This window comes from Bombus huntii, unplaced genomic scaffold, assembly GCF_024542735.1.
Source record: "Bombus huntii isolate Logan2020A unplaced genomic scaffold, iyBomHunt1.1 ctg00000164.1, whole genome shotgun sequence".
Classification (NCBI taxonomy): Eukaryota; Metazoa; Arthropoda; class Insecta; order Hymenoptera; family Apidae; genus Bombus; species Bombus huntii.
In genome coordinates, this window is record NW_026099404.1 from 1 (window position 1) to 10,000 (window position 10,000).

The 10,000-nt window shown below is 44.8% G+C and overlaps 2 non-coding genes across 2 annotated transcripts; both read left to right on the plus strand.

The window, feature by feature from the left end:
* Positions 1-4,314: 4,314 nt before the first annotated feature.
* Positions 4,315-6,237, plus strand: LOC126877423 (small subunit ribosomal RNA). Its single transcript, XR_007695002.1, has one exon. It is a non-coding gene; the product is annotated as a small subunit ribosomal RNA (ribosomal RNA).
* Positions 6,238-9,596: 3,359 nt separating this feature from the next.
* On the plus strand, positions 9,597-9,751 carry LOC126877422 (5.8S ribosomal RNA). Its single transcript, XR_007695001.1, has one exon. It is a non-coding gene; the product is annotated as a 5.8S ribosomal RNA (ribosomal RNA).
* The last annotated feature ends 249 nt before the right edge of the window (positions 9,752-10,000 follow it).

Below are 10,000 nucleotides of genomic sequence, written 5' to 3' on the forward strand. Positions count from 1 at the left end.
AAAACGGACCTATGCGGCCGGTCGTTCGTACTTAGAAAATTTTCGGACCGAACACTCTTTTTCGATTAATTCGTTAAAAAGCGTTATAACGTACGAATATTTTTCAAGAAATCGTTATAACTCGATAAAATACGTCGGGATTAAGCGTTTATATCGTCGGCAGACGGATATAAAAACGTTTGGACCGACACGACCGGTCGTTGGAACATAGAAAAATTCCGAGCCGGTACGTTGGGACTTAGAAAAATTCCGAGGGCGAAAAAGTTTTTTCGAGTTTATTCGTTAAAAAGCGTTACAAGGTATGAATTTTTTTGCATAAATCGACGTAACTCGACGAAATACGTCGGGATTAATGGTTTATTTCCGTCCGAGAACGATTTTTAAAAACGGACCTATGCGGCCGGTCGTTCGTACTTAGAAAATTTTCGGACCGAACACTCTTTTTCGATTAATTCGTTAAAAAGCGTTATAACGTACGAATATTTTTCAAGAAATCGTTATAACTCGATAAAATACGTCGGGATTAAGCGTTTATATCGTCGGCAGACGGATATAAAAACGTTTGGACCGACACGACCGGTCGTTGGAACATAGAAAAATTCCGAGCCGGTACGTTGGGACTTAGAAAAATTCCGAGCGCGAAAAAGTTTTTTCGAGTTTATTCGTTAAAAAGCGTTACAAGGTATGAATTTTTTTGCATAAATCGACGTAACTCGACGAAATACGTCGGGATTAATGGTTTATTTCCGTCCGAGAACGATTTTTAAAAACGGACCTATGCGGCCGGTCGTTCGTACTTAGAAAATTTTCGGACCGAACACTCTTTTTCGATTAATTCGTTAAAAAGCGTTATAACGTACGAATATTTTTCAAGAAATCGTTATAACTCGATAAAATACGTCGGGATTAAGCGTTTATATCGTCGGCAGACGGATATAAAAACGTTTGGACCGACACGACCGGTCGTTGGAACATAGAAAAATTCCGAGCCGGTACGTTGGGACTTAGAAAAATTCCGAGGGCGAAAAAGTTTTTTCGAGTTTATTCGTTAAAAAGCGTTACAAGGTATGAATTTTTTTGCATAAATCGACGTAACTCGACGAAATACGTCGGGATTAATGGTTTATTTCCGTCCGAGAACGATTTTTAAAAACGGACCTATGCGGCCGGTCGTTCGTACTTAGAAAATTTTCGGACCGAACACTCTTTTTCGATTAATTCGTTAAAAAGCGTTATAACGTACGAATATTTTTCAAGAAATCGTTATAACTCGATAAAATACGTCGGGATTAAGCGTTTATATCGTCGGCAGACGGATATAAAAACGTTTGGACCGACACGACCGGTCGTTGGAACATAGAAAAATTCCGAGCCGGTACGTTGGGACTTAGAAAAATTCCGAGCGCGAAAAAGTTTTTTCGAGTTTATTCGTTAAAAAGCGTTACAAGGTATGAATTTTTTTGCATAAATCGACGTAACTCGACGAAATACGTCGGGATTAATGGTTTATTTCCGTCCGAGAACGATTTTTAAAAACGGACCTATGCGGCCGGTCGTTCGTACTTAGAAAATTTTCGGACCGAACACTCTTTTTCGATTAATTCGTTAAAAAGCGTTATAACGTACGAATATTTTTCAAGAAATCGTTATAACTCGATAAAATACGTCGGGATTAAGCGTTTATATCGTCGGCAGACGGATATAAAAACGTTTGGACCGACACGACCGGTCGTTGGAACATAGAAAAATTCCGAGCCGGTACGTTGGGACTTAGAAAAATTCCGAGCGCGAAAAAGTTTTTTCGAGTTTATTCGTTAAAAAGCGTTACAAGGTATGAATTTTTTTGCATAAATCGACGTAACTCGACGAAATACGTCGGGATTAATGGTTTATTTCCGTCCGAGAACGATTTTTAAAAACGGACCTATGCGGCCGGTCGTTCGTACTTAGAAAATTTTCGGACCGAACACTCTTTTTCGATTAATTCGTTAAAAAGCGTTATAACGTACGAATATTTTTCAAGAAATCGTTATAACTCGATAAAATACGTCGGGATTAAGCGTTTATATCGTCGGCAGACGGATATAAAAACGTTTGGACCGACACGACCGGTCGTTGGAACATAGAAAAATTCCGAGCCGGTACGTTGGGACTTAGAAAAATTCCGAGGGCGAAAAAGTTTTTTCGAGTTTATTCGTTAAAAAGCGTTACAAGGTATGAATTTTTTTGCATAAATCGACGTAACTCGACGAAATACGTCGGGATTAATGGTTTATTTCCGTCCGAGAACGATTTTTAAAAACGGACCTATGCGGCCGGTCGTTCGTACTTAGAAAATTTTCGGACCGAACACTCTTTTTCGATTAATTCGTTAAAAAGCGTTATAACGTACGAATATTTTTCAAGAAATCGTTATAACTCGATAAAATACGTCGGGATTAAGCGTTTATATCGTCGGCAGACGGATATAAAAACGTTTGGACCGACACGACCGGTCGTTGGAACATAGAAAAATTCCGAGCCGGTACGTTGGGACTTAGAAAAATTCCGAGGGCGAAAAAGTTTTTTCGAGTTTATTCGTTAAAAAGCGTTACAAGGTATGAATTTTTTTGCATAAATCGACGTAACTCGACGAAATACGTCGGGATTAATGGTTTATTTCCGTCCGAGAACGATTTTTAAAAACGGACCTATGCGGCCGGTCGTTCGTACTTAGAAAATTTTCGGACCGAACACTCTTTTTCGATTAATTCGTTAAAAAGCGTTATAACGTACGAATATTTTTCAAGAAATCGTTATAACTCGATAAAATACGTCGGGATTAAGCGTTTATATCGTCGGCAGACGGATATAAAAACGTTTGGACCGACACGACCGGTCGTTGGAACATAGAAAAATTCCGAGCCGGTACGTTGGGACTTAGAAAAATTCCGAGGGCGAAAAAGTTTTTTCGAGTTTATTCGTTTAAAAGCGTTACAAGGTATGAATTTTTTTACGGGAATCGTTCTATCTCTATTAAATACGTCGGGATTAAACATTTTTATCGATTTTTTCAAAAAATTAGCGTTCGTCGAACTGACACGACTGGGATATTTTTCTAATTTTTTCGTTAATTAACGTTACAAGGTATATATTTTTTTGCATATTTCTACTTATTTTAACGTATTGTAATTGATTATAAACTTATTTTTTGTCCGTATTCGATAAAAGAGTATGTTTACTGATGCAATTTTTCGGTGAAAAAAAAAATTAATTTTTTGGTAAAAATGCATTTCTATTATGTTAATAAAACGTCTGGTAATGTATTTCGATGGTTGGATATTGGCTTTGTATAGTAGTGATCGAGCGTTCGCGAGACTAAGTTCCAGCGTCCCTTCCGAACGGTACGTTGCTACGGAGGTTTTGCACCGTAAGCGCGCGGCCGCTAGCCCGGCCGGCGCCGGCCTTCCGGCTGGCGCTTTCGTATCTATAAGAGAGACGTCGAGCCGGACGGTTCGGTCGGAACAGCGTTGAGCGCGTGGCTATTCTACGGCCTCGGTTGAGAATTCAGTCACCGCTCCTCGAGTCTTAGTGTATTTTACGCTATTTCTCGACTGTTCCTCCGTTCTCGTTCTGGTTTTTTCTCTACACTGCTGCGCCGCGGGTCGCTGTCCTGGACGTAATGACCAAATATCGTGGCAAGGTTCCCCTGAGTCGGGAAGCTGGTGACCTGTGTGTACGTATTCTAACAAAAATTGTTAGATGCGTGTGTGCTTGTACTAACTGAGCATCGATTCATTCAAAAGAGTATAACCGTCTGCTTTCTATAAAAACTTCTGCTTTCGCAGAAGTATCCGATGAGGCGGTAGGAGCGTACTATCTTTGCGTAGTATGTCTTCTGCCGAAAATGTTCTACCGATTGAAAGAATATTCTTACGGTATGTCCAGCGCGACGCACTGGGATACGCGCTTGTTCGTTCAGCGTGAGGTGCGTATACGTGCTTTACCGCTAAGATATTCTAATAAGTCTTTTTACACGAAGACAGCATTATGGAAATGTTCCTTTAGAAGTACGATTCTAAACATTTTATATAAGACTATGAGAGAGAGAGAGAGAGAGAAGAGAGGAGGTGGAGTTGAGAATTACAAAGTGGCTGCGAGCGGCGTTCGAAGATTATTACTGAACTATGGGTGTATCTCGAACGTCGCTAGGAGATATATTTTATAGATATATCTATCTTAAGAACGAAAAGTCTCGTCGTACGGTGCTTACGTCCCACCTACGACACGAAGAGAACTTAAACGAAATTTATAAGAATTGTTATACGAATAAGATCCCTGGTTGATCCTGCCAGTAGTCATATGCTTGTCTCAAAGATTAAGCCATGCATGTCTCAGTACATGCCGCATTAAGGTGAAACCGCGAATGGCTCATTAAATCAGTTATGGTTTCTTAGATCATACCTACATTTACTTGGATAACTGTGGTAATTCTAGAGCTAATACATGCAAACAGATTCCGACCAGAGATGGTAGGAATGCTTTTATTAGATCAAAACCAATCGGTGGCGGATGGCTCGTCTGTCCGTCCATCGTTTGTTTTGGTGACTCTGAATAACTTTGTGCTGATCGCATGGTCATCTAGCACCGGCGACGCATCTTTCAAATGTCTGCCTTATCAACTGTCGATGGTAGGTTCTGCGCCTACCATGGTTGTAACGGGTAACGGGGAATCAGGGTTCGATTCCGGAGAGGGAGCCTGAGAAACAGCTACCACATCCAAGGAAGGCAGCAGGCGCGCAAATTACCCACTCCCGGCACGGGGAGGTAGTGACGAAAAATAACGATACGGGACTCATCCGAGGCCCCGTAATCGGAATGAGTACACTTTAAATCCTTTAACGAGGACCAATTGGAGGGCAAGTCTGGTGCCAGCAGCCGCGGTAATTCCAGCTCCAATAGCGTATATTAAAGTTGTTGCGGTTAAAAAGCTCGTAGTTGAATCTGTGTGTCACAGTGTCGGTTCACCGCTCGCGGTGTTTAACTGGCATTATGTGGTACGTCCTATCGGTGGGCTTAGCTCCTCGCGGGCGGTCCAACTAATATCCCATCGCGGTGCTCTTCACTGAGTGTCGAGGTGGGCCGATACGTTTACTTTGAACAAATTAGAGTGCTTAAAGCAGGCTACCTTCGCCTGAATACTGTGTGCATGGAATAATGGAATAGGACCTCGGTTCTATTTTGTTGGTTTTCGGAGCCCCGAGGTAATGATTAATAGGGACAGATGGGGGCATTCGTATTGCGACGTTAGAGGTGAAATTCTTGGATCGTCGCAAGACGGACAGAAGCGAAAGCATTTGCCAAAAATGTTTTCATTAATCAAGAACGAAAGTTAGAGGTTCGAAGGCGATCAGATACCGCCCTAGTTCTAACCATAAACGATGCCAGCCAGCGATCCGCCGAAGTTCCTCCGATGACTCGGCGGGCAGCTTCCGGGAAACCAAAGCTTTTGGGTTCCGGGGGAAGTATGGTTGCAAAGCTGAAACTTAAAGGAATTGACGGAAGGGCACCACCAGGAGTGGAGCCTGCGGCTTAATTTGACTCAACACGGGAAACCTCACCAGGCCCGGACACCGGAAGGATTGACAGATTGATAGCTCTTTCTTGATTCGGTGGGTGGTGGTGCATGGCCGTTCTTAGTTGGTGGAGCGATTTGTCTGGTTAATTCCGATAACGAACGAGACTCTAGCCTGCTAAATAGACGTAACTTATGGTATCTCGAAGGCCCCCGGCTTCGGTCGGTGGGTTTTTACTACCAACGTACAAACAAATCTTCTTAGAGGAACAGGCGGCTTCTAGCCGCACGAGATTGAGCAATAACAGGTCTGTGATGCCCTTAGATGTTCTGGGCCGCACGCGCGCTACACTGAAGGAATCAGCGTGTTTTCCCTGGCCGAAAGGCCCGGGTAACCCGCTGAACCTCCTTCGTGCTAGGGATTGGGGCTTGCAATTATTCCCCATGAACGAGGAATTCCCAGTAAGCGCGAGTCATAAGCTCGCGTTGATTACGTCCCTGCCCTTTGTACACACCGCCCGTCGCTACTACCGATTGAATGATTTAGTGAGGTCTTCGGACTGGTGCGCGGCCAATGTGATAAGCATTGCCGATGTTACCGGGAAGATGACCAAACTTGATCATTTAGAGGAAGTAAAAGTCGTAACAAGGTTTCCGTAGGTGAACCTGCGGAAGGATCATTAACGATACGATACCAAAAGAATTTGACTTGAACACATATAAAAACTATGAAATATATATCACAATGGTCGGTAAGGAGCCGTACTCCTCCTGTATCGACGAAAGTATATACGACGTATTAACAAGCTATATACTTTAACAAACGAAAACGCCAGGGAGCTTGGCAACCTCCGTTGGCACGAATAGAAATATTCTTAAGGAGGAGACGACCCTCCAGCTACGGAATTATACGAAGAGAAGGTGGCACTCTCTCTCGATCATCGGGATGAAGAGATATATATATACAAGTATAAAAACGAAATGCGAATGAAACTTATTCGAGGCGCCTGCGTGAGGTCGTAAACAGAAAGACCCGCCGTCTCCGAATAAAACATATAACATATAATATATATATATATATATGAAATTCTAATAAAAGGGAACTCTAGCTTCGAAAGAGCCAACAAAAGTTAAGGCTCGATATCAAACGAAAAAATTACGATGGAAACCAGGTGTAAAGAGAAATGCAGTCGTGGCGCCTGCGAGAGGCCGTACACAGAAAGACCCGCCGTCACGATCTCGTATTTCGTATTTGCATCGTGGAAACCGTACAAACGAAATATAAAAGTCCATGCAAACTAATAAGAAAATCTCTAAAGTGCCTCGTGTCGGAGTGATCATGCTCGCCTATTCTCTTCTATGTTTCGTGGTCTGTGTTGCGTTTGTTCTCCTCCTAGCAACGGGACATATCGAAGACTCCTCTTTGGGATCGAACGAAGCGTCTAGAACGAGTCGACGAGAGCGAAAGAACTTGTAGCGAGTCGCGCAGAGCGAAAGGATACCGATATACATCTTCGAAGGTTCTCTTCGAAGATCCATGGATACCTTCTGCGTCGACTTCTCTCGTCTCTTTCATCGAAACTCTCGTCGTTCTCGAAACGTGCTTCCTACCCAAAGGGCGTGTGCTCTTCGTATGTCGTTTCGTTCGAAATAACGAAACCACGTGTAACATACTCGTGGATCGGGTAACCTAGAACGAAGACGCATCGCGTGGATGTTGGCCCGCTATGCGACGATGACCGATGATGATGATGATGATGATGATGATATGATGATGATGTCGATGTCGACGACGACGACGATGAAGACGATGTGTAGCAACGATTCGTAACTAGTCTAGCCGAAGTTCGTTCAGAGGGGAACGCCGCCGGCTTCGAAGCCTCGATGTCGTGAGTCGGACACCCGTGCCGTCGCTAGAGTTTTTCAAACTCTGCTTCTGGATATTGGGACGAAAGACCGCTCGAGGACGACGACAGCCGTGCGTGCGTATCCCATCGAATTTTTTTTACACCACCTGAACGAGACTAAAGTTTCGTCTAGTTGATCGTCTACCGTCGCATAATGTATATTATATACCGTTCAGAGGGGACCGGCTGTCTATCCTCGTTGTCGTGAGTCGGACACCCGTGCCGTCGCTAGAGTTTTTCAAACTCTGCTTCTGGATATCGGGACGAAAGACCGCGCGAGGACGACGGATGCGAGTCCCATCGAATTTTTGACTTACACACTACCTGAACGAGACTTAAAGTTTCATATTATATACCGTTCAGAGGGGACCGGCTGTCTATCCTCGTTGTCGTGAGTCGGACACCCGTGCCGTCGCTAGAGTTTTTCAAACTCTGCTTCTGGATATCGGGACGAAAGACCGCGCGAGGACGACGGATGCGAGTCCCATCGAATTTTTGACTTACACACTACCTGAACGAGACTTAAAGTTTCATATAATATACCGTTCAGAGGGGACCGGCTGTCTTTCCTCGTTGTCGTGAGTCGGACACCCGTGCCGTCGCTAGAGTTTTTCAAACTCTGCTTCTGGATATCGGGACGAAAGACCGCGCGAGGACGACGGATGCGAGTCCCATCGAATTTTTTATTTAAACACTACCTGAACGAGACTTAAAGTTTCATATAATATACCGTTCAGAGGGGACCGGCTGTCTTTCCTCGTTGTCGTGAGTCGGACACCCGTGCCGTCGCTAGAGTTTTTCAAACTCTGCTTCTGGATATCGGGACGAAAGACCGCGCGAGGACGACGGATGCGAGTCCCATCGAATTTTTTATTTAAACACTACCTGAACGAGACTTAAAGTTTCATATAATATACCGTTCAGAGGGGACCGGCTGTCTTTCCTCGTTGTCGTGAGTCGGAGACCCGTGCCGTCGCTAGAGTTTTTCAAACTCTGCTTCTGGATATCGGGACGAAAGACCGCGCGAGGACGACGGATGCGAGTCCCATCGAATTTTTGATTTACACACTACCTGAACGAGACTTAAAGTTTCATCCAGTTTGTCGTCTATCATCTCATATATAATATACCGTTCAGAGGGGACCGGCTGTCTATCCTCGTTGTCGTGAGTCGGACACCCGTGCCGTCGCTAGAGTTTTTCAAACTCTGCTTCTGGATGTTGGGACGAAAGACCGCGCGAGGACGATGGATGCGAGTCCCATCGAATTTTTGATTTACAAGACACACACTACCTGAACGAGACTAAAGTTTCATCGAGTTTATCGTCGCATAACCCGTTCGGAGGGGACCGGCTGTCTATCCTCGTTGTCGTGAGTCGGACACCCGTGCCGTCGCTAGAGTTTTTCAAACTCTGCTTCTGGATATCGGGACGAAAGACCGCGCGAGGACGATGGCTGCGAGTCCCATCGAATTTTTGTTTTTTTTTTTTTTAAAAAAAAAAACACCACCCGAACGGAGATGTGTTCTATCTTTCGTCGATTTTTCATGCTTTCAGTCGGTCGCGTGGTCGCCATCCGTTCGGAGGGGATCGCCGGCTTCGAAACCTCGATGTCGTGAGTCGGACACCCGTGCCGTCGCTAGAGTTTTTCAAACTCTGCTTCTGGATATTGGGACGAAAGACCGCTCGAGGCGGACGGCCGCGCGAATCCCATCGAATCTTTACTATCACCCGAACGATGGAGAGATGCACGCGCGCTGTTTCTTGAATAATTGGACGAGAGAGTAGAATCAAACACATATATAACATGGGCTAGCCACCGTGCTTACTCGTTCGCGAGATCGTGTGCTGTACAGAGGATTCAGAATCGGGTGTATATATCCCCGTCGTTTCCTGACGAACGGAGCTTCGATCTCGATGGTTGTTATATATCATAATGTACTTTACGCCCGGCCGGCGAACGCGCGTATCTTCGCGCGTTCGTCGTTTTCTTTTTTTTTCGAACGTTTTTGTGTCGTCAATCCTATGGCGACTTCTGCGCGTTCGATTCCCGTTGGTCGAACGTGACGGAACTCGGCTTCGCTAGAACCGAGAAGAGTACATTTGAGTATTGAACTGTTGTAAATTTATAAAAGATTACCCTGAACGGTGGATCACTTGGCTCGTGGGTCGATGAAGAACGCAGCTAATTGCGCGTCAACGTGTGAACTGCAGGACACATGAACATCGACATTTCGAACGCACATTGCGGTCCACGGATACAATTCCTGGACCACGCCTGGCTGAGGGTTGCTCACGTAAACCTAAGACTGCTTGCGTTGCGTATCGTTACTCTCCGTATCTGTCTCTCTCTGTCCCTTCTTGCCTTAACAACCCGCCGTCGTTCTTCTTTATATAAGAGAACGTTTCAGAGTCGGACGAAGGTACAAGAACGAGGATACGAATAAGAGCGGACGGAGAGAACATACGCGACGTACGAGCGATTGTTGGACGCTCGTCGGCGTTCGTCGCGGTCGTGCAGAGACCGTGCAAGTCGTACGC